This window comes from Saimiri boliviensis, chromosome 9 (genome assembly GCF_048565385.1).
Source record: "Saimiri boliviensis isolate mSaiBol1 chromosome 9, mSaiBol1.pri, whole genome shotgun sequence".
In the NCBI taxonomy this organism is placed as follows: Eukaryota; Metazoa; Chordata; class Mammalia; order Primates; family Cebidae; genus Saimiri; species Saimiri boliviensis.
This window is the reverse complement of record NC_133457.1, coordinates 34,770,387-34,795,970: the sequence shown is the minus strand read 5'-3', so window position 1 is coordinate 34,795,970 and position 25,584 is coordinate 34,770,387. Positions and strand designations below refer to the sequence as shown.

Sequence of the window (25,584 nt, the reverse complement as noted above, 5' to 3'; positions counted from 1 at the left end):
TCTTGCCTGAAAATGAAGGTTAATGCCTTGCTAGTCATATTGCATGGGTTCTGCCCACGTTGCATGGTTTATGCACCAGCAACATGGGCACAACTTGGGAGCTTATTAGAAATGCAGAATGTTGGGCCCCATCCAAGACTTCCAGAATCAGAATCTGGATTCGTACAAGATCCTTAGGTGATTGATGTGGGCTGCACTAAATTCTGAGAAGCACGTGGTCATTTAAGGACGCTGTTGGCACATTAGGTATGACATGTAGCGTAATGATAAGGTCAGACAAGGCTGTGGTTTCAAGTCTGGCTAGCTGGGAGAAGGACAGTTATATGAACTAAAATACGGAAGGGAAGATGAGGAACTGGTTTGGAGTGGGATGAGAGAGAAGCAGAAAGATGCCATTCAGAATGGGAAACGAGGAACCATAGTTCCTCACATTTTTTGGCAATCAAATCAATAACCGTGAAATGTAGTTCACTTCCAATATCAAGAGTTTGCAGATGTCCAGAGAAACTGCAAGAGGGGAAAAACAAAGGAAATACTTTAGGCTGAATATATGTAAAAAGGAAATTTCGTATTGTTTAAAGATATTTGAACTGCTAAAAGCCCAGAGAGGAAGTAATTGTTACACTTTCCCTCTACATTGTATGGCTAGGTCATTTCTCTGAGCTGAGTTCTATCAGCCAACTCTCTATCTTTTTCATTCTTTTGCTTTGCACACTTAATACCTTGAAAAGCAATCCTTTTAATATCCTCTAAAACCTATTTCGGATACCCACATTGTGTAAAATGAGTGTAAAAAGCCTCTTAACACGATTGTTTTCAAATGACACTGTCAATGTATTTTTCCTTATTTTTGTAATCATTATTCCTCACTGTTGCTTATAATAACCCCATATAAACCCAGAAGAGTAATCTGTTTTCTTATGGATTTTTACAAGATTTTACCCTTCATTGTATACCACTGCTACTCTTTTTATTTTTTATGGCCTTGTCAGGTTCTGGAGAAATATCACAGCATTAATTTTTTAAAAGTAAAACAGCCTGGAGTCATTTACATGAACTCTGCAAAAATATGCATATGATAGGAGTATAGATTATCTGCTGGGGGTAAGGAGAGGAGGAAAGAAGCAAACACTACTTAGTATAATGCACCTTTTATCATCAGATCTCAAAGTGCTTCACAAATATTAAATATCACATTACTTCCTTGGGAAACGAGTCAATATGATTAAACACATTTCACAGATGAGAAAACTGAAAGCACAGACTGGCAAAGTGATCTTACCAAAGCCGTAACAAAGGTCACAGTGGAGTGGGGCCAGAACATAGTGTCATGATACTGATAATTCATATCATTTGTCATTGGTTACTTGGCCCTTACTTTTGTTTTAAAGGGGGAGAATAAAAAAGCTTCCAGTGCATCAACCCAGCATAGTGTTTGTTGCAAGGAGTGGTCTTTTTCCTTGCCCCTCCCACAGCCCCAACTCTCTATCATCTTCTGCTAACCAGGCTCTTTAGGCCCTCTCTCTTGCTGCCTCCTCCCCTCAAAACGGAGTAGAATAAATGTAGTCTCACTTGAGAGAAGATAAAATAAATATTATGGCTGTGTGAGTGTGAGTGCGTCTGTGTGTTTATGAGAGAGAGAGTACGTGTGTATTCATTCAATATTGGAAAGGGTAGTTGACATTTCTAAATTTTTCAAATAAAATGGGCATTTATTTGTGCTAAATATTACTAGGAAGACAGAAATGCATTATAGATTTTATTAAAGGCAAAGGACAAACTCCAAACAAATTTTGAAGTTTTCATGCTTAGAGAAAGGCAAGCAGGGCTCCAGATGAGAGACTGGAAGTTGGCTTTGCTTTAGCCCCGCCCTGACTAACCCTCTCCCAAAACGCAGCTTGGTGGGCTTCCCTTCTCACAATGTCCTCTCCAGCCTGCCCCTGTCATCTTCTCCCAGCATTGAGCCATGCCCCTGGGGAACCAAGATGTGTTTCTGAGATCACTTGGGAATTATGGTAAAACTGCTCTTAATGAGTTTTCTGATTCAAACTGGAAGAGACAGCACGCAGAGGGGTAGAGGAAAGTTTGCATCTGCAAAGACGGCCAATGAGGACTAGAGTAGCAGTGGACAACTTCCATGGAAAATAATCTGTAAGAGATTTTTATCATTTTTTGTAGACTGTGTTTTTCCCCCTTGGAATTTTGTTTAATCTCTGCCTGAATTTTTACCTATCCACCACCAACATTTCAAGGAACGTCCTGAACCTTTCTTGATTTTTCACCTTCCAGTGAATAAACACATTCACGGTCATGAAGGTCTCTCTTCTCAAGTCACTGAAGGACCAGGCCCTGAACTGTCTGCCCTACTAATGTCTTTCCAAGATGTTGAACAAGTGTAACCAAACTAGACCAGCAGTCCCTTCCATTTTCAGGTGCAGTTTGGCACAAAGACCATAGTGATAGACACACTGATCCTCAGATTCAGCCAAACCTATCATCTGCCCTGCCTTGTTAATAAAAATAGCTATAATTACAGCTGATTATAACAATAACTCCCTGAATCTTGCTAATGATGATTATGAAAATACAAATAATTCTAAACTAAATAATTAATAACAATAATTCTAAATTAAATAATTAATAACTAATTCTAATTCTAAACTAAATAACAACAACATAATTTCAGGTGTTAATCCTCATAGGCTGGAAATTAAATGAGGGCCCAGAAGTCAGAGGCATGGTCTACAAAATGGTCCCCAAAACATTATTGCTTTCTTGTGCTGGAAATTAAGTGGCAAGCAGATTCAAGATTGCTATTGTGACTGGAATTTGGTGACATGAAAGGTTTTCCTTTTTATTAGAAACAATTCTTAGAGGATTCAATTCATTGAAAGGCTTTAAAAAGTCCTACAATTTCTTATTATGGCACAGAAAACAGTAAGTGTACTAAAATCACTGAAAAGTGATTAAGGGCAAGTGTAAGGCACACTTTACAATAGATGTTACCTTGCATGTGTTTAAAAAGTGTTCTATACATTTATGTGCTCTGCTTTAAAATAAACAGATAAATTTAATATAGTAAATGACATTGAGGTCTGAAAAATAATTCTAGTTATTTTTTTACTTCCCAATACATGATAATATACAAATGACAAATCAAATAATGCCAGATGGTGTCAAAAAGGTCAAGATAGATACATTTAAAGAAAGTTGAATAGCTTTGCTTTTTTTTAATTTATATTTTTATTTTGGCGAAGTTTCACTCTTGCTGCTTAGACTGGAGTGCAATGGCAACCTCGGCTCGCTGCAACCTCCGCCTCCCAGGTTCAAGCGATTCTCCTGCCTCAGCCTCCCACATAGCTGGGACTACAGGCATGTGTCACCACACCCCACCAATTTTGTATTTTTAGTAGAGATGGGGTTTCTCCATGCTGGTCAGGCTGGTCTCAAACTCCCGTCCTCAGGTGATCCACCTGCCTTGGCCTCCCAAAGTGCTGGGATTATAGGCGTGAGCCACCACGCCTAGCTGAGAAAGTTAAATTGCTTTTAAAAAGATATTACATTCCTAAGTTTCACCTATTTTTCCTCTGTTTCCCTTCTTTTAACAAAGGTGTTAAAACAGACTAAATGAAAAAAGTGAAATCAGAGAAAAGAAAGATGAATTAGCTAAATAAAGAGCATGGATAAAGGATAAAATATATAACTAACTTGTCTTTATAAAACTAATTTTGCAGTAGAATCTTTTTCTTCCTCAAAAAATCTATTTTCCAGAATGTCTCCTTATGCTACCTCCCTATCGTTTCTCTCCTTCTCTGTTTGTAAGATGCATATTAGTCTCTTCTGCCTTTAAATCTTTAACATTCACCCCTACACAGACAATAGTCAGTCAAGAAAGAGATGAAAATGTAGATTTCAGGCTCCCTCTTTCCAAGAGTTTCTGATTTAGTGAGCTTAGGATTAGGCACAGAAATACACATTTCTTAATAAGCACATCTGGAGACCTAGAGAGTTCAGGAACTCCAACTTTAAGAAACACAGTGCCCTAAAAGCAAAACAAAGACATTTACGATCTTCCACAGGCCACCAGTCAATGGAGACAAACTTCAGGAAAGAGTAGAGAATAAAACAATTCACAACTCAAAGTACCTTACGCATGGATCTTTCTGATTAAATGCTTCATTGAAACTGTTATGTAAAAAGCAAAACAAAGCACAACTCTCTTAATGGAAGGGATAGAGGATTTACAACACCAGGGATAAAGTGACAGAAATGATAGCAACGAAGTGGGTGGGCTTGGAGATACCAATTTTTAGAAGATATTTTTCAAAGTCTAGGCACTATGAATTCTGAAAGATTTTTCACCAATTATTTTTCATCAAGTCCTATGTTATGGAATTATTTCAGCAAGTAATAATACATCATGTAATTTCATCATGTAATAAATACATCTGAGAAGAGCAATTTAATGCCAAAACCACTATTCTTCAGTCCATTTAAGGCCTTCCTCTTGAAAACAAGAAACGTCTTTCTCCTACGAAAATGGGCATGGTTCAAAGGGTTCACGTTTAGCCTCAATTTAAAACTCCCAACGAATCTGGCAAAATGTAGTACCAAGGAAGGAAAGAAAATTTACATCTCCAGGAGCTAGTGTTTAACGTCTTTTTGAAATTATTTGACTGATGCACACTCACATTATTTTTTAAAGACTCTTTAATGAGGCATTTCCCAAGAAATTTTGAAGATAATTTGTGGTGGACCGATTGGTAAGTATTTACGTACTTCTGAGGGACCACAAAGTTACATTTGTGTGAATGAGTTACTTCCTATTAAATGACTCTTGTTTCACATGTTTAATAATACTTAGACTTCGCTTTTTTCCTTCTGCTCTCCCAGAGAAGTTTCTGTCTCTCCCGTCATTTGTTGTTGTGGTGGTGAAGTTATTTTTCTTGACAAGTTCCACCCACTCACATTTAACCTGAAGGTCTTTTCCACTGTAGACATGCTGTGAATGCGCAAAAAGGAAGCTTGTTATCGCAAGATCAGCAACTCAAATTAGCGTGATCAGAAGTGACATCACTATGTGGTTTCATTAATGATATTAGAGGAGAACAAACTATTTTCAGACATTTTCTTTAGTGTCGAAAAACTGTATGCATCTTCTTCATTTCATTCCCCATCCGTTCCCCTCCCTGAATTGCATCAGGGGTTTCTTCTCAGGATCACTTTTTCTTCTTTATTCCTAGTCCATCATGAAAATGTCTATCTCCTCATGTTTTGCCCATGTAGAGCAGAGCAAAAACAAAACAAAACAAAGCACATTAACACTACTGACCTGATAACTTTCTTTTCCCAGAATAAGATCTGAAAAGAATTTAAGAAAACCACAGATACTAGAACTGCTGAAGTCTACTTCCTGTGAATCTGTGTGGCTTGCTCATCAAGTCATGCCCCTTTTTCTATTCTCATTCTTTATTCTGTAGTCACAGTATTTCTGCCGTTGCCTGTGGACCTCACTGAGCACAAAGCCATGATTATTACCTGTGCGAACCTTGGTCCGGTTCTAGTCCTAGAGCAACAAAGACCTGTTCCTTGGCCTGCTATTTCACCCAGGCTTCTGTATGGGCTAACTGTGTAATGGAATTGGTTGGCTTGAAACGGGTGTATCCAGGGAAAAAAATTTACCTCTGCTTGCTTGGTAAACTCTCTGTATTACTTTTCCATGATGGAACTGAGTGCACATATATGTGTTTTGGTCAATGGGAGACAATAGGATGAAAGCTTATCCGTGGAGAAAATAGGGATTCTATACACTCAAGAGTAGAGGGATTTGGAATGCTGAGAGAGGAGTCTAAATACTAGGCCATCTTCTGCCTGCTGGAATTGTTTAGAATCTCATGATAGACCAAATGGAGCAAGAAATAATGTTATCAAATCCTACAACCCATAGACAAGTCATTTAAGCCACTGTAAGCTTCAGTTTCCTTAAGCCTAAAATAGAGTAGTTTTTTAAGCATCATCACTGTTGACTTTCTGGAATGGATTATTTCTTGCTGTAGGGAACTATGCTGTGGTCTGTAGAATATTTAGCAGCATCCCTGGCCTCTGCTCACTAAAAGACAGTAGCACCTACCATCCATTTGACATTGTTTCCAGACATTGTCAAATGTTCTCTAGGAAGAGGGTGACAGTACAATCACCCTTAATTGAGAACCATTGATTAAAATAGTTAAAATTTGTGATAGAATTTATTACAGATAAGATTTCTGTTCTAAAATTCCATAGGCATAGCATTCTGTGACTCTAGATTTGCAGGCAATTTGTTGATACAAGAGACTTCTTTTTTCTCAACACTTATAACAATAAGGAAAAGGAGAAATAAATAAACTGAAAGTTTTCTCACTTGTTATTAAAAACATTATTAACAAGTTAATGGCAAAAGAGGTTTTATCATTAGGATGATGAAATTGAGGTTTCATCAATTAAGATTTAGTCCCAAATATTTGTTGACAGCCTATCTCGTGGAATATTGGCAATAAGTAGAATTTGTTGAACACTTACTATGCTAAATGCTTTGAGTGCAATATCCCACTTAATGGATAAAGATTGAGGCAAGCATAATTATTAGCTCCAACTTACCGAGAAGGAAAACTAAGGTTTAAGGACAATAAACATTTACAATTTAGAATTACGCTGCTAGCAAATGGAAAAAGAAAAACTCAAAGTTAGATATATCTTCCACAAAATAGCCTTTTGACAAGTACTTTGCATTGTTTTTTAAGGTGTTGTGCCAGATATTGTTTTAAGTTTCCAATATTAACAGATTTATTCCTAGTCTCACGGTACCTATGAGGCATGTACAATTATAATCCTCATTTTTAATATGTGGGCAGAAGGGGCTCATGGGCAGAAAGAAATTATGCTACTTCCCCTAGGTCACACACTAGTAGGTGGCAAAACTGAGATTTCAACTCAACCCATGATCTCAGCCACTACCCTCTGTTGCCTTTCAACATAAAAAGCTTTGGTATCAGTCTTTGGCACTCTCTGAGTCAATGCAAATGAGTATTCTTTTGGGGTTGTTCAATATGTGGTGAGAATTTTTAAATGGCAAAGGGTGTCATCAGTCTTTTTTCTGTAAAGGAGTTGATGCTATGGAATAAGAATAACACTGAAACTATAGTTGTTGTAGTAAAAGAGATTCTCTCTGTCTTTCTACATTATAAAAATAAAAAATTTGACCTGCATTTCTCCCACTCAGGGAAAGGGTGAGATCTGTGGAACACCCTTACTGTCAGTGCTATCCAAGGCCTACCTGTAGCCGTCCAGGTACTTCCTCATCACAACTCATCACTCACTCTGTCCTAGGCACTATGCCAGTTGTGGGAATGCAGCCACAACTAATCTTGATTCCTGAAAAGCTCAAACATCAGTAGTAAGAGAAACCCACAACAAGACATTTACAAAGGACTAGAGGAATCACAAATAAAGAACAAATAACTCTGGCCAGGACAAATTTCTAAAGGAAGGAAACACTTGTGAGATGGTAACAGATCATCAACTATCCCAGTTGAAGAAACAAGTACGAGGTGTGAAAAGAGGTAGCAATGTCAGAAAGATTTTGTTCAGTTATGGCTGGAGAAAAGACACCACAGAGGGTGAAAGGAAGCTAGAAAAATGGATTACTGTAGGAAAGAGAGAAGCTCTGGACTTCATTCTAAGAAAGCTGGGCATTTTTCTAGGAAACACAGGTTTCTCAGAGAGTTGTAAGCAAGAGAGTAGCAGAATCCGACTAGTATTTTAGAAAAAAACAGTTCCTTGCTCGCCTATGTGGAAGGTCAATGAAGTTGACAGGTACACAAACATGACTTTATCATTGGGTAGCCCCATTTTTTATGGAGTTTATAGTTTGTCAGATAAACATGATAGCCTAAGACAGAGTTTGGCCCCAGTTTTTCTGCCACTGTTCTAACTTAGGGCTAATTACACTGCCCTACAGGAATCTTCCTGGGACAAATTTCCTGAAGCAATGTGGTCTAGAAAATGCAGTTACAGGTTAACCTTCTTGTTCCTCAAAAGAAGTCTCCTGTGTATAAACGCAAAAGCAAGCATCATGTTCTCACTCATAAGTGGGAGCTAAGCTATGAGGATGCAAAGGCATACGAATGACACAATGGACTTTGGGGATTCCGGAGGAAAGGTTAAGAAGGCGGGGAGGTATAAAAGACTACAAATTGGGTTCAATGTATGCTGTTCAGGAGATGGGTACACCAAAATCTCACAAATCACCACTAAAGAATTTACGCATGTAAACAAAGAGCACCTGTTCCCCAAAAACCTATGGAAATAAAAAGTTTTTTAAAATAAAAGAAAGAAAAAAGAAGTCTCCTGAGTTTGGTGCTCTAAAAAGTCTTGGTGTTGGCAAAGGTAAAAGAAGACTGTGCCAACAGGATTAATATTTTACACCCATGAAGCAGCTTTGTAGTCAGAGTTCTCAAAGCATTAATTAGCATGGAGTTTTAAAATCCCTCTTCCTATGTGGTGAAAACACAGAAACCTGGAGATAATGACTGAACTTGCTGTAGTCTCACAGTGAGGTGAACAGAATCTGGAAGTGAGCCCCTCTGTTTACACTGTGCCGCCCATTAGGCTGAAAAAGAGTTCAAATGGGTGGGGTTGGACCTCTGACTAGAGAAGTTGAATGTTTCGAGAGAAATATCCTAAATGCATAGGTCTTTATGGATCTCACAGTCAATTTACTAACAGTATTGAAAGAGTTTTCCATCTCAGTTGGCTACAAGAGACAAAAACAAACCAGACAATTCACATAAATTAATGAAGCCAGTCTAAAAAAGCCATCACATGAGAAGTAGGAGCCTACAGTTTTCTCATCTGGGTACCTTCTCACCTTGTGATGATGACCAAGGCAGAAAGAAGAGGCCAGGTAGATGAACACTTGGTTTCTTACACTCACCAGGGTCATATCAGCAGTGAAGGAAAAATATGTGCGGTCCCCAAGAATTTCCAGTGTATGCAGAATTAATACAAGTTCTTTTGTTGATAAGTCAAGTAGATCTCTCCCTGTCAAGTGCAAAGAACTCTCCCAAACTCCTTCCTAAACTCAAACTCCTGGTGAAGCTAGTATGCTGCTCCATCCATAACTATGGTTTAATTTACGTATGGCCTTTTGACCTTTTGTAAAACTTCTTTCATATGAGGAGAGGCCCTGTAGCTATGTCAATGGGAACGGGTCCTGGCAGTTTAGCCACAACTGTATCTTCTAATTCATTGGACTCTTTCGTGGTTCTAGGGATGTATACAGTCTGCAGTTTCCTTCCTCACATCTTGTCTGTTTCTCCTGAGGTTCTGCAGTATCTCTCTGAATTCACTGACTTAATATGTTCAGTGTCTACTAACTATACTAATACTGTATTATGAATCATTTTTTAATCAACAAAACACAATGCACTATGCCAGGAAAGAGGAACTTAAATGAGAAGACCCAGTCTCACTCTCAGCTGCCATTTCATTGAGATCAGTGGGTAGAATTTCTTCACACGTCTAAGATTCCTAGAATGTTAGTTTGCTGAAGCCATTCTCTCAAGTTTCCATGGCCTTTAGCCATGCAAGGAGTCCTGTCTCCCACCCCTGTTCTTTGCCTGGGAATGATGGGGTAGAGAATAAGAAAACCATGGGGAAAAGTTTATTTTCTGCTAGGATAGCAACATTTTGTTGCTATAGAACTGCAATTCCATTCTGTGTTTTAGGATGTTCCTATCAATATGACATTTGGATAAACTATGGTTATCATTTCAAGTAGAACCACCCAAGAGGTAAGTGAAACTCAGTGAAATTTAAATGGAGCTCTATCAGTAGACAGATCAGTGATTTTGGAAAAAAACATTCATGTCCATTTCTGGGCTTGGATTTTCCTAGTTGTGAAATGAGGGCGTTAGTCTATATAATGAGCCATAGGACAAAAAGTCATGATTACTTCCATCTCTAATGCTCTACTGTTTTTAACATTTTGGGGGCCATTGAATTCCTTTGAGAATCTAATGTAAGCTATGGAACAAATGATAATGTTTCCAAATTTGAGACACAATTCAGACATTCACAGACATTTTCTTCTCCCCTGACGCTAACCCCTCTCCCTAATCCCAAAAGCCCTCCCCTGTTATTCTGTAAGAAGGGGAAATTTTCAAAGTGACAAGGATGAGCACACAATAGGTACCCCAAAATGCTCCTTGAGTGAGCAAATAAATTGCATCTATCACGTGATATATATATTCTGTCTTCACAAATGCAATCGTGTCACCATAATTTATAAATATCCACTTGAATTTATTGTTATCTCCAAAGCATATAGTATCATGAATTCTAAGAACTGATTCATGCTCTATAGAAAGCATATCAAGGTTTCACAGAAGAGAGAATGATCTGGAATGTCAATCATTTCACTGATCACCCGGCTTTCTTCAGCTATTCAGGCTGGCATGTACTTGCTCATGAAGTTCTCTATTAATTCAAAAAGTATGCTCTTCCCTGGAAGAGTAGAGCCTTTCTTACTCATGGATATCTGAGCAGATTCCCTCAAGAAACCCAACTGAAGCTACTACTTCAGTACAGTTTTCCAGAAGGCATTATAACGATACCTAACTCATTCAAATTAATTGGCTCTTTTTAAGAGATTTGGCCATTTTCCTAGTTACCTTTCTATTTTCTTATTATTTTTATTACTTTGAACTATATATAACTTTAATAGAATCTAGTATCATTTGAGGGGAAATAAAGGGTAAACCTCCTAAAATACTTAGCACAAATGATGAGAAATGAGGAGTTTTGCCCATGGATTAAAAATTGGCTGTCACTGTAGCATTTGATTATAGTTATGATCCTGTTTATTGCCAGGTGGTTTGGGTGGGAGGCTTTTTTTTTTTTTTTAGCTGTATCAATAATACCAACCAAATGCCACCTTGGTTTCTCATTACTGAAGTCTGGCTTTTGACTCATCTCAGAAAAAGCTGGCATAAATTTGTGTATTATACAACTGTACTCCAAACTCTGACTGCCTTGTATAAGCTAATCCAAAACATCTGTCCTGCACTTTGTGCTCAAAATCCCTAAAACGGGATATAAGATAATGGGAAATAGAATGTCTGCCTTCTGTGCTTTAGTTATTCAAAACATAGGGCCTTAAACAAACATTCAGAAACATATTTGTCTTCTGTAATCAGTTTCAAGCACATGCTGAAATAAAAACATTAGGGTGCGTAGCCCTTCTCCAACACCCACCAAGCTGGATGCAGTTTAGTCAATCAATGGGTCTTCCAGAATCACCAAATTCTTACTATTCATAAGTTATTGCTAGTGGCTGACTGGTGCACTTACACCCCCAACAAGCAAGCTTCCTGGTATCCATGCCCTTGTATATACATGCTCCTTGAACCTTGACACTAGGCTTGGGCTTGGGACTTGCTTTGGCCAAGCAAGCCTGGCTTTTAGCAAGCCTGATACAAACAGAAGCTTAGTAAGTGTTCACACTGAGTATCCTCTTAGAAGGTTCCATCTTGGAAGTCGACTGCTGTACCAAAAGAAGTTCAGTTTGACTACTGAATGATGGGAGTTGTGGAGGGAGGCCCTGGAAGAGAGGGAAATGTCAGAAGTCTTAGCTTCCCAGCAAAGCTCCAGGCTGAATGCAATGAAATGGGTGACTTCAGCTAATCCCTATGAGATAGAAAACTGCTAGCTTAGCCTAGTCAACCCGTAGAATAAAGAGTAATAGAATATCATTGTTTCAAATCTCTAGGTAAAGTGACAGAAATTAAACATGAGTTATATAGGTTCAACTTCATATTTCAGTTCACAAAAATAAATGTATCTCATGTATATTTATACCAAAACATATAATATAATGTATATAAACAATCTGATATGAATGTCATTTCTTATTCTTTCTTATTCACAGAAGTCCAAACTCAAATGTCCATAGTAAGGGGGAGAAAAAAAAACCTGTCAAGTGCAAATTGCACTTTAATTCCCCAAGTATTTTTCTCCATATTTGTAGCCAAAATAAATAAAAGCATCAACTAAGAATTCTTAAATTATAAAGTATTGACAGATTGGCTGGGAGTGGTGGCTCATGCCTATAATCCCAGCACTTTGGGAGGCCGAGGCAGGAAGATCAATTGAGGTCAAGAAACCGAAACCAGCCTGGTCAACACAGTGAAATCTCATTTCTTCTTAAAAAAAAAAAAATACAAAAATTAGCTGGGTATGGTGCTGCATGCCTGTAGTCCCATCTACTTGAGAGGCTGAGTCAGGATAATCACTTGAACTAGGGAGGCAGAGGTTGCAGTGAGCCGAGATCACCCCACTGCACGCTAACCTAGAGAACAGAGCGAGACTCCATCTCAAAAGAAATAAAAAATAAAAGTATTGACAGATGAATGGACATTTTTGCTTATTAGTTTGCTGTACTCAAGACTTAAGACATGAAATATATAAATGTGTTTCAAAACTGAAGTGTAAACCTAAATAAATTCACTACCTTGAAAACTGTGTTTTCTAATGAAAGATTATAGGATTAAACATTTTCTTTGTCCTTCACCAAACCGATGAGTTTAGTTGATAAATCAAGCATTTTTTCTACTTTTGTTCAGGTTCAAATATAAGCTAACAGTAAATTTTATCTAGTATTGTTACAGTAATAAAAATTCCCGCATGTTGTTTGTTAAGTACTAGTAATTCTACTCATGGCTTTGCGTATGCTAATTCATCATCACAACTTAAAAGGTGGATACAGTTATTCTTGCCCCATTTGGAGGGCTAAAGTCAAGATCAGAAGGAAATTTTCCAAGGTCACAAAGCATATAGGTGGCAGAGGCACTTCTAAGTACTTGCCTTGGAACCCTCTGTTCCCATAGTTCTCTAAGCCAGGAGTCAGAAAATTTTTCTGCACAAAAGCTAGAGATAACAAATACTTTTGGTTTTGTGGGGTCGTACAGTCTCTGCTGCCATTATAACACAAAGGCAGCCATAGGCAATAAGTAAATAAATAGATGTGGCTGTTTATCAACACAAGTTTATTTATAAAAACAGTGGTACTGAGGTCAGGAATTCGACACCAGCCCGGCCAACATGGTGAAACCCCATCTCTACAAAAAATACAAAAATTAGCTGGATGTCATGGCACACACCTATAATCCCAGCTACTTGAGTGGCTGAGACAGGAGAATTGCTGGAACCCGGGAGATGGAGGATGGAGGTTGTAGTAAGCCGAGATCGCGCCACTGCACTCCAGCCTGGGTTACAGAGTGAGACTCCATCTCAAAAAAAACCCAAACAAAACAAAACAAAACAAAAATGTGGTGGGTTGCTTTTAGCTTGCAGCTATAGTTTTTGAACTGCCCCCACCTACACAACTTTAGCCAATGATTGTCAGACTTGAGCATGAGTTAGCGTCAACTGGAGGACTTGTTAAAACAGATTGTTGGGCTCTCCTCCAGAGTTTCTGATTCAGTAGGTCTGGGATGAGGCCAAGAATTTACATTTATCACAAGTTCTCAAGTGATGCTGATGCTGTGGGAACTAGAGTCCACACTCTGAGTACCACTGCTCTATGCATACAGGACGGAAGTTGCTGACTGTAAGGTAGAACATCACTCTAAAGACCAACATTTATTTTGCCACATTTTTAGTGAACTAAAGTATCCTACGGTGAGAATTATTATTATTATTATTATTATTATTATTATATTATTATTTAAACAGAATCTCAGTCTATTGCCCAGGCTGGTGTGCAGTGGCACAATCTCAGCTCACTTCAACCTCAGCCTCCCATGCCCAGGTGATTCTCCCACCTAAGCCTCCAGAGTACCTGGGACTACAGGCACATGCCACCACACCTGGCTAAGTTTTGTATTATTATTATTATTATTTTGTAGAGACACGGTTTTCCCATGTTTCCCAGACTGGTCTCAAACTCCTGAGCTCAAGAAATCTGCCCACCTCAGCCCCAACAAAGTGCAGAGATTACAGGCACGAGCCACCGTGCCCCACACAGAATTTTAATTGGAGTCTAATTTGTATTCTTGCTTCCTCTTTGTCTTAAACTTTGGATAGTTCTTGGAGGCAGCTGTAAGGATCAGGAACAAAGGGAAGGGGAGAAATGATTAGGAGAGCTAGAGTGAGTTCTGAACACAGATTTAGAGTTCATCTCCACTCTGTAGGGTAAATGCCCCTGGCCGCAATAACTTACACATACCCTTGGAATGACCTTGTTTTATATGGCAGATGGATCCGAATGTGTGTTTGGAGCTGGGGAATCCCGTGTGGCCAACTGGGAGGTTCGTTCCTTTTCTATAAGAAACATCTGAGCCCCAGTTCCATGGAACACAGGCAGTACAGGGGATTGAGAGCCTGAGTTTTGGGTTAAAGATTGCCAGGTGGAGGTCATTAAGCAGAGTGTGAAAATGCTGCATAAACTTCATGCTCTTTGCAACTGGTTGCAGTTTTCCTGCCAAATCCACCGCCACTGGACCATTTCTGTAGCTAAGGAAGTCCTCCTGCCCAGTTTCCTGCCACTGGACTGTCTCCCCTGTATGTGTCTCCTTGTCTGGTTCTGGGTCTCTTCTGTTTCTTGAAAACTAGTGGCTTTCCAATGGAGGTTAATAGGTGTTCAGTACAATACACTCCTTACTCCATCCCTTCATGACTGTTCCTTCTTCATTCTTTCTTTTTTTCTTTTCTTTTTTTTTTTTTTTTTTTTTTGAGACAGAGTTTCAAAAAAACTTGTTACCCAGGCTGGAGTGCAATGGCATGATCTCGGCTCACCGCTACCTTCACCTCCTGGGTTCAGGCAATTCTCCTGCCTCAGCCTCCTGAGTAGCTGGGATTATAGGCACGCGCCACCATGCCCAGCTAATTTTTTGTATTTTTAGTAGAGACGGGGTTTCACCATGTTGACCAGGTTGGTCTCGATCTCTCGACCTCGTGATCCACCCGCCTCGGCCTCCCAAAGTGCTGGGATTACAGGCTTGAGCCACCGCGCCCGGCCACTTATTCCTTCTTCATTCTTGATGATACTTACTTGTGACAAGCTTTAACCTCATCTTAGACAAGATTTACACATATTCATACATAATCACATATTTGTGTATGATATTTAATGTGAACTTTGAAGGTTATGGGTTTAGGATAACATAATCTTACAGAATAACCAACTAAGCTTTCTACAAAAGCAACAAAATACCATAAGTCTCAATGTTGGAGTGAAACGAGGCAGATGAAACAGTGATTATAGACCTGAGTTTCTAAATCAAAGAAAAATGGCACTGACTACACACTGTCTCAGAGACAAGTTCTAAACTACTAGGGATACAAAAGAAGTGATTTCTTTATTTTTCACAATAATCCTATAGTTTGGAAGGCATTATCACAGGTAGTTAAAAGCAAGGACTCCTGAGCCATCACACACATGAGTGAATTCCAAGTCTTCCCTTACTATGGGTCTGTGACCTTAGGCATAATTTTTGCCCTCTCCTCTCTTCGTTCATAAAGCAGGATGCTGATTACATCTCTCCTTGGAGGGTTATGTCAGGATAAAATGAGTTAATACATGGACAGAAACTGAGTATATGATAAATACTTATCAAAACAGTACATGCAGCTGATTCCATACGGTAATTGAAGAGACTAAGTGTAAGAAAGATTGAATGATTCATTCTAAGCTATTTTATATACATAGGAATCAACCAAGCAAGAGTTGCGCCTGACTATGGCTAATTCCAAAGCTTCAGAGCCTAAGGGAGTAAAAATACAAGCCAAAGAATAGGAGCATCCAGTCTCTTTTAGCAGGACAACAGGCTTAAGAACACACACCAAGAGATAATCCTAGTATCAAAAATACAGAGAATTATGCAGGAACATTAGCTCAAAGAAGAATAGGTTTTAGTGAGTGTGGGCAAAGGAAAAGAGTCCAGGTGGAGCCATATCTGTGTGAGGCGAGGAGAGGGCACTGGTACAAAGCAAAGCACAACCGCCCTGGATATAAATGATGTTGCTGGAAGTGGGAGAATATTCCTGGGGCATAATGAAGATTGCAGACTCAGGATGACCCACCGCGAAAACATACCCATAGCATAGATAAAATTAAAAAGAAGGAAAATCCCTAAATATGAAAAGAATGCTTTTAAATGATTTATTTAAAAATTGAGTAGAAAGTGTTATTAGAATGATTTGCTACCCATCAATAATAACAAGTGACAAATAGGGGGAAATCATTATTCCTTCACTATTGCTTCTCTCAGACTCCAGTTATTTAGCTAAGTAGGGCAGAGGGGAAGGAGTGCCTGATGTAGCTGGGAAAATATTAAGAAAAAAATTGTGAAAATAACTTTATAAGCCCTTGTTTTCCAACAAGGGGCATATCTGTCCCAGGAGCCTTGCAGCTGTGCCTCGAATAGAGCAAGCTATTATGTTTACAGCTCCCTGAAAATAGTTTCACACAGCTCTGATTGCATAGGACCCTCTGAGGTCCTGCTACAGGTTTGGTTTGGTTTCATGGTGATTTTATATTTCCTATTTAAGTTTTTATTAGTTTTATATAGATACATAAGCATGAAGGGTCAAGAGGAAGGGAGAAACACAATAAGATAAAATGGAGTTTTTCAGTTAGTAATAGGAATTTAAGAGAACAGGATGTTGCTCAATTCATGTGAGGTTGATGCTGGAGTCTAGATGGCCAGGCCCACATTTAATTAAGGATCTGATGTCAAATAACTATGCAGAGTGGACCTATTGCATCTCCCAAGTTGTATTCCCCTCCCCTTCTTCCATGTTCTTCTATGTTTGAAGACTGTCTTGCCAAAGCTATCTCATTGTTGTAGACATTAGGAACAGAGGGAAAAAAATACACTTGTGGACCAAGGTAATTATAAATCTATTTCAGTTGGTGTTTAAAGGGAAGGGCGCAGAAGCCACACTGCCTGGGTATGATTCCTAGCTTCTCCGCATTATAGCCATGATACCTAGAACCCCAGTATTCTCATGCCTTACCTGTGAAATGGGGGCAATAGAACTTAATTCATATGGCTGTGTATATGTGGAAAGTCTTATTTAAAAATAAATGAGAACCAAGGTAAAACTTTAATAAATTTTTCTATATATCCACATATGTAAACTTAGAAAACTACTAGGTATACAATGACTGAGATAATATATGTCAAATATTTAAGACAGTATCTGTCTCATAGAAACTGTCAATAAACACTATTTCTTAGTGTTATGTTTATCATTATTATTGCTGCTGTTAAATGCTTAATGAAGTATTAATTTACACAGCCAATTATCTCATCTCAGCTTCCTGAGATAATGCTCTATATGCTCCTGGTCCAGTGGGCTTGGGTCATGGTTGAACTATGCAGGTGATTTGGTTGCATGAAGAATCAAGGCCAGTGGATATACATTGATCTGTAGTAAACGACTCAGTATTTCTGGAAGTAAAAAAGTATTATCCTCACGCCGGCAACCCCAGCACTTTGGGAGGCCGAGGCGGGCAGATCACGAGGTCAAGAGATCAAGACCCTGGTGAAACCCCATCTCTACTAAAAAATACAAAAATAGCTGGGTGTGGTGGCATATGCCTGTAGTCCCAGCTACTCAGGAGGCTGAGGCAGGAGAATTGCTTGAACCTGAGAGGCAGAAGTTGCAGTGAGCCAAGATCGTGCCACTGTACTCCAGCCTGGTGACACAGTGAGACTCTGTCTCAAAAAAAAAAAAAAAAAAAAAGCAAGCAAGCAAGAAAGAAAAAAGTATCATCTAGGGCCATGCTTGTCAAATGTTAGTGTACAGGGAAATTGTATGGAGATCTTAGGGAAATACAGCCTCGGATTTAGTAAGTCTTGGGTAGGCCTACATCTTTGCCTTTCTGCTAGTCTACAGACCATACTTTGACTCACCAGAGAATCTAGGAATAAGCACTCATCTGGAAGGCAGACAACCCAGGCTCCAGACCCGCCTCTTCTGCTGAATTCAAATGGTATTTTTCACAATTCACTTATTTCCTTCACCCTGTCAGCCAGCCAAATAAGCACTAGGGGCGGGCGTACAAGAACTGCAGGAAATGTTTTGAGGAGTGCAAAGGTGGCTGCAGCATGCACACTCCAGCTCTTAAAGGATTTACCACCTAGTGGGTACAGAAACACACATACACACAGGCAACAGACACACACACACACACACACACACACACACACACACACACGTGTCCAGGAGAGGGAGGATCATACTGGCAACCTAAAGAAATCAGGCCAAGTAACACATTAGCCTGATTAATGTTTTGCCTCAATTTGTCCCTCTACAAAATGGAACTAATTTTTTTGTCACTTGGCTCCTAAGACTATATTGAGGGCAAAATGAACTAATGAAGATTAAAGTGCTTTTGCAAGCAGCATCCTATGTAATTTTTGTTAATATCAGCAATAATATCAATATTCCAGTTATAAATAGATAACTCACTTGGAGTGATTCTACTTATTACTGTACATAATTCTAAGCATCACATTTTGTTGTAGGAAATGGCTGTCTTTGCTGACTTCACGACTGTAGGGCAAACGCTGTGTTTCTGGCATGGGACAGGAGGGGTACCCTGCACAAGGACTCTGCATTCAGCTCATAAGTAACAATGATGGGATTGTGGAGAAGGGAGTTCCACTTCTGTCTCACATCCCACAATCCTGGGTTATTCAGTGGGGGCTGTGAGACAGAAGTGGAACTCCCTTCTCCATAATCCCAGGAGGGTGGGGAGGGAATATTCTGAAGAGGTGTGGTCAAATTGTTCAGAGAAGAGCAAGCATCTGAAACAGAATAATAAAAATTATTCCATTCTTCCAATTATGCCAACAAATAGGAAACCTACCCATCCCCTTTCCCACTTCAAGATGAACTGATTACCATTTTTAGGATTCCTTTTTCTGTTCTAAACACAATGAATTTTAAGTTGCTGGCCACCCAAGATCCGGAGCTCTCTGTGGGTTAGGATAAGACATTTGTAGAGCCTGAATCACAGCTCAACTTCTGCCTCTGCCCGATCTGCTTTCCACTCCTGCATTTCCACAGATGTTGATCCTGAGGGCACTGCTTAATAAACACTCTGCTTGCTAATCCCCCCCTTAGAGCCTGCTTCCTAGGGAATACAACCTGTGACCTCTTTGACCATTCCTCTTTTTACCTTGTGGCACATCTAAACAAAATTGACTACTCTCATTTCTTGAACAAGTCACGAATTCTAACCTCTATGTTCATTTGCACATGTTCTGTGTCCATCATGTAATGAAATACCTAGCACAGGGCAAATACGCAATAAATAGTTGTTGGAAAAAAAAAAATGTGTCCTTGTATCCAGAAAAGTCCTCCCTACACTTCTTCCTCTAATCTCCCTTTCTCAAACACTTTATCCTCATCTTCTCAGATAATTCAGCCTGAATGTCACCTCCTCTACCAAGCATTTTCTGTTTCTGCCATGTTTCCTTGCTTGGAATTGGTATTGCTCTCTTTGCTCTGTAAGAGATTTTGTTAAACTGTATCCTAGCAGCTTATTTGCCTATTTCCCTTCATCCCATGCAAACCTTGAGTTGTTTTGAACACCTTGAAGTCATGGCTGTTTTTTTCATCTCTGTTTATACAGCAAAGTTTTCTTTTTTTTTTTTCTTTTTTCTTTTTTTTTTTTTTTTTTTTTTTTTTACTTTTGTTTATCCAGATTCAAGAGGCATTTAAAAATGAAACCTAGATCTGTGATCTCCTGATACAGACCTCCATTAGGATTGCCTGGAGAAATGTTAGAAATACAGATTCTCATCCTTGACCTCTGACTCAGTAACTCCAGGAATAGGGCCCATTTCTGCTACCTTTGGGAAATGCTGACCAAAATCTCAGCTTGACTATCTACCACTTCTACTGAGAAGAGATTGTTTAGCTATACTTTTAGTTTTTTGACATTACAGTTGATCCTTGAACAACATGGGTTTCAACTTGGGGGTCTACCTACACGTGGATAATTTTCTAACAAACGCAGATGGAAAATACAGCATTCATGGGATAAGAAATCAGCTTGCATGGACAGCTAACTTTCAGCATCTGCAGGTTCTGCAACGCTCAATGAGGAACTTAAGTAAGTGCAGATTTGGGTATACATGGAGTCTTGGAACAAATCCCTCACATATACCAAGGGGTGACTATAGTTTGATCATATATTTTTAAGCATGGCTAAGCTCTTGGTCAGGAATACACCACCCAATTATGTCTTTGATCCTATGGGCAATGATACTGTGCCTTCCAGAGCTCCAGTTGGTGACAGCGTGAGAGCACCAGAGACAGGTTACTTGGGCTGACCCCTGGTCCCACCCTTAGATGGCTGTACAACCTTGGACAATTTATATCTTTCTCTGTGCCTCAGTGTTCCTACCTGGAAAATGAGGACAATAATAATTTGCACCTCATGCAGTGGTTGTAAGAACCAAATGAGTGAATGCATGGGGAGTATTTAGAACTGAACTTGACACATGGGGAAATCTCAATGAATGTTCCTTATTTCTATACTTTAATGATTACTGTTTTTGTTATCTTAGAAAATTACCTTCTAGAAAAATATGTAATTATAAGGAGCATATTGACTAATTGTGAACGTCTGAAAGTTTGGCAGAAGAATGTATAACAAAATTCACAATCTGAGATCCTAGTCCCATGACATGCATTACCTTCCCATTGCTAGTTGCTTTTCCATGATCTCCTGGTTCCTGGTAACTGAAGATTTTTCTAACATCTTGTTGTTCTGGCAGGGCTTTCCAAGCTTAAACAATATGCTCTATAGTTCAACATTCTACAAGAGACTTGGGTGAAGGATGTTTTTTATATCTCAGAAGTTTAAAATTGCGCAATCTTTCAGGCATAGTGTTTCAACTGAGTGTGGCCTGTTTTCTAAAAGCAGTCTTCCGTACAGACAGTAGTATATCAGTTTGTCACCAACTTGGAGATCTCGGCAGAAAACTGTGAAAATTACATACCTGTAACTTGGTTTTCTCATAGGGACCTTGACCAGTCTGGATGCTATAGAGTAAGGCCACTGACACTTTAAAAGAGAGCAGCTGGACTGAAGAATTTGATGCCAAAACTCGGCAACCCCTCCTTTCCCCTCCGCCTCCACATCCCCCTCCGGCAGGAAATTACACCCAAACCACAGAAAACATTGCACATGCTTGCATCCAAAGAGAAACAACAAAGTCGATCAGCTTAAATTGAAAGGCTGTAACCTATTTTTTACTTTGTATTAAAAAAGTCAGGTGTAATAATCCATTTTACTTGTCTCCAAAAACGTTCATCCACCTAAATGCGACAGAAAGCTGAAATTTCATGGGATTAATTTAGGGTAAACTTAAGGAAAGGTTTGCACATAAAAACTCCCAAAATATTACCATGAAAATCTGTGAACTTTTTCTCATTGAAAAAAATAATTGCTTCTCAGAGCCCCCAATTCCAGATAAAGACACGAAGGATGCTTGACCTGTAAAACTAGAACTCTGTGATAGATTTGAAACCTATCTTGTAAAAGATAAATTCGTTTTTTATTATTCTCCAGTGTAGAACTAAGACAAAGGAATAGAAATCTATTAAGGCAGTGACTTTGGGTCAACATGAGTTTAGGATGTAGAAATGTCATTATATTAACAGCTGGTAGCCTATTTACTCCTAAAAAGGGAAGAACATTTGCTTATAGAAACACCCTGACAATGACTTAAAGAAGATGAGTTTTACACCGAATTAGGTTTGGAGAGAATGTTCTTTGTATAGTAACATCTTCTTTGACCCCTCAAATTTTCAATAAAATAAGTAAACCAGCATAAAGCTAATTTCTGGGGGATCCTTTACGAACTGGTAGAGGGATTCAATGTTGCCTCCAGGACAATGTAGGATGAAAGCAAGGACTAACATGATAGCTGGAATGTTGATTGGACAGATGCATGAGGAAGCAAGCTATTAGGAATTTGTGAAAATTATGGAGGGGTCTCCAAATTTCCAGAGAAGATCATAAAGAACTGGCAGAACCCTGACAGACGGGGAAACCCTGGTTGACAGCTTATTTTCAAGAGAAAGATCTTTCCTATAATGCTCTCCTAGCTAGTAAAGTGACTCCCTAGATCCCATACTTACTTCCTCCCTCAGGGCTAACAATCCCGACCATGGCATTTTCACAGGGCTGGACTCTGATCTCCCTAGTCAAGAACTTGAGAGTCCATTGAGGGAGACGAATTAAGAGATTCACAGCTCAAAAGGCATAGATGGAAAATGCAGCCCTCTTTATTGTGCTTCGTGAATGCAGAGAAGTCCCAAACTCAGCCTTGGAGGAAGATGATATCAGAGACAGTTTCTCAAAAGAGGTGACAGTGGAGTGGGGCAGGGGTAAATCTGAACAAACAGTAAGTTCAAAATGTAAAACTGTTTGATACCTTGAGGGAACAGCAAGCCCATGAGTGTGGCTAACTCACAGGGGCTGACGTGGGAGATTCAGGGCTGCCTTTCAAAACAAGCATGGGAAGGTAGCCAAGGGCTACATCTGAAGAGTTTCCTAAGTCAGTCTGAAGAGCTTGGATTTTTATCCTGAAGACAATAGGAAGCCACTGATAGTTTTTAAGCAAAGAAGCAATGTGATTACAATTGGTGATTGAGAAAAATGTGTTGAGGGTCTCTAGACAGCTATTTTGTGGAGTTTTGACGTTTGCTTATCCAGTGCCATCCTCCTAGCCTGGAGAACTACGTGTCCTTCCAGACACACCTCCCCTATGAAAAATTATCTGATAATATCAATCCCCTCCTTTGATCTTTGGCACATTTGCTTTTTGCTCCTGTATCACTGACCTCCTTCCACATTTTTTTTTCCCCAATGAAGCATTCTTCAAGTGTCATTTCACATCTAAATCTTTGAAAATTAAGACAGAGAATCACAAGCCTACAGGACACAATCAGATAAGTAAGAGCAAACCAAGAATAAGAGACATTTGTCTGCATGGTGCTATGGGTTGAATATATCCCCCCAAAATTTTTTAAATGTTGGAACCTTTATTCCTTAACGCAGCGGTGTTGGGAGATGGTGCCCAGTGGGAGGTGTTTGGGTCATGGGGGCTTCAACCTCAAAGAGATTAATGCACTTTCCTTAGGACAGGGATAGTTCTCACAAGAGCAGTGTTACAGAGCAGGTGGCCCCACTGTTTCTTTTCTTTTTGCATGTGCTCACTTGTACTTCTGCTTTTCTATCATGCTATGAAGCAGCACAAAGGCACAAAGCCCTCACCAAATGTAGCCACCTGATCTTGGACTTCCCAGCCTCCAGTACTATGACCTAAATACATTTGTTCAAAAAATTACCCAGTCCCAGGTAATTTGTCATGGCAACAGAAAATGGACTAAGACACATGTTAAACATGTAGTCATGCTCTTTGCTTCTACACACACAAAGAGGTTAAAAAAAAAAAAAGAGGTTAAAAAAAAAACCCACACATTTATGTACCATAAGGAAAACAACAGCACAAGGGCAGTGCTAACAGAAATGTGTAATTAACGACAGTATTCATGAAGCAATAGGGAGTGATGAGATCTGTACTCAATCAGAGAGACTATTCACTTTTGTAAGAAAGGTAGTCGCTACTTGTCCCAAGTAATTGTTAACAGGCAGAGTTATAGTGTGTAAGATGTCTTGATTAAAAAGGGGGAAAAAACCCCTCAAAACTAAATTTTTATATGAAATATCCTTATATTTAAAAATTGGTACAAAACTTTTCTAAATATTACAGACCAATATCAGCTTATCAATGGCCCAGATATATCCCACATACCTAACGAATTACAGCTTCTGTAACACATTTTTATACAACCATGAAGTCTAGAAACTTGCTTAATAAATCTAAGTTGAAACAAAGTGATTTTATTTCTATGATTTTTTTGATACCCTTGTCTTTATCATTCATTGAACTCTAACTTTGCATTGACTTTCATTGCTATTTATTTTTCATGTTTGTTTTTAACCTTTTCAAAGAGATGAGACCTCCCTGATACCGTAAAGGATCGCTTCAGCATCTTTCTCTCCCCTTCCCCTATGATGGTCATTTTTCCTTTGTTTAGGTACCATAATAATTATGAAAACCAAAATTAATTAATTATTTACTACTGGTAAACATATTATCTCATTTGTTTCCTAAAACAATATCATAAAATAGCTACCGATATTTTGATTCTTACTTACAGATAAAGAATTCAAAGATTGGAAAGTTTAAACAATGTGTGTTGGCTTATGTAGTTTGTAAGTTGCTAGCTGGGATTCAGATCTGACAGACTGGACTCAGGAAGTACTATTACACACTAAACATGCCAGATGATGGCAGAAGTGTTGTTGATGATGTCAGAAAACTTGAAGCAGGTATTTCTTTTCGCTCATTCCAGCTTTTGTGCTTCCTCAAGGCTATACCTTGAATGCAAGTCATTACAAATAACTTTCAATACATAATGTCCCATACAAAAAAAGAAGCTGGGGTAATATTTTGATTTTTTGAAGATATTTGTCATGTGGCGATTTATAAGCCTTGAAGAAGTAGTTTTCCAGCCACGGTTTCACAAAGATGTGTCCTGATTCCTTTCATATTTGATTTTAATATAATGGCTTCCATATGCATTCAAATATTTCTAAAACACTAATTTTTTTAAAAAAAACCAGCAAATTCAAGTGGCAATTCAACCCATTAATAATCTCCAATGTGCTAACTAGTAGGTCATTAACCATTTAATACATATATATTTTAACATGAAATGCATGTATACTAATAAAATACCACTTTTCCCCACTTTGCATATTGGAGTTCCATGTCAGATTTTGTTTGCATAATGCATTCTGCTCTGTGAGAAAGTTGGAAAGCCTCTTCCCTAAATATAGCTTCTTACTAAGTCAGTCCCTACTCTCCCACCTAATTACACATGCTTGAGCAGTCAGTAGAGGCCGATTAGCATTGTATTATATTTATGGAGTCTAAGATGCAATGAATTGTAAGATGTACTATTATTTTATGTACCAAAGAGAAAAATACTCCCAATAAAAACATGGTATGCCATCAATTCAGAGATCTTAACTTTTAAAAAAATATGTTCTTGAGTAAATAGAGTATAGTAACTAAGAGCTTGAAATTTTAACTCCAATTACCTATATTTGAATTCTGGGACACCCTACATTCTGTGACCTCTGGAAAACCATTAAATATCCTCAGCTGCAAAATAGAAATATTATTATAATCTAACTCAGAGAGCTATTGTGAGAATTAAAAGAGTAAGTGTAAGGCTAGAGGCTTGGAGTATAGCAGGTTCTTCGTAAACGTTTACTGTTGTCATTATTATGAACCCTAAGAAAGGTTGCTATTGGGTTTTGTGTTCCTGCCAAAGTTTACACGCTGAAACCTAGTCCCCAGTGTGGTAGTATTTGCAGGAGTCTCTGAGAGATGATTGATCATGAAGATGGAACTCTCATGCATGGGATTAATGCCTTATAAAACA

At 38.8% G+C, this 25,584-nt stretch overlaps 1 long non-coding RNA gene across 1 annotated transcript in view; it reads right to left on the bottom strand.

Annotated features, from left to right (window-relative positions):
• LOC141585618 (uncharacterized) overlaps window positions 1-21,145 on the bottom strand; it is a 183,739-nt gene extending 162,594 nt beyond the window's left edge. The window contains exon 1 of the long non-coding RNA XR_012519195.1: window positions 21,060-21,145. This is a non-coding gene — a long non-coding RNA (uncharacterized LOC141585618). The remainder of the gene's footprint in view (window positions 1-21,059) is intronic.
• Window positions 21,146-25,584: the final 4,439 nt, after the last annotated feature.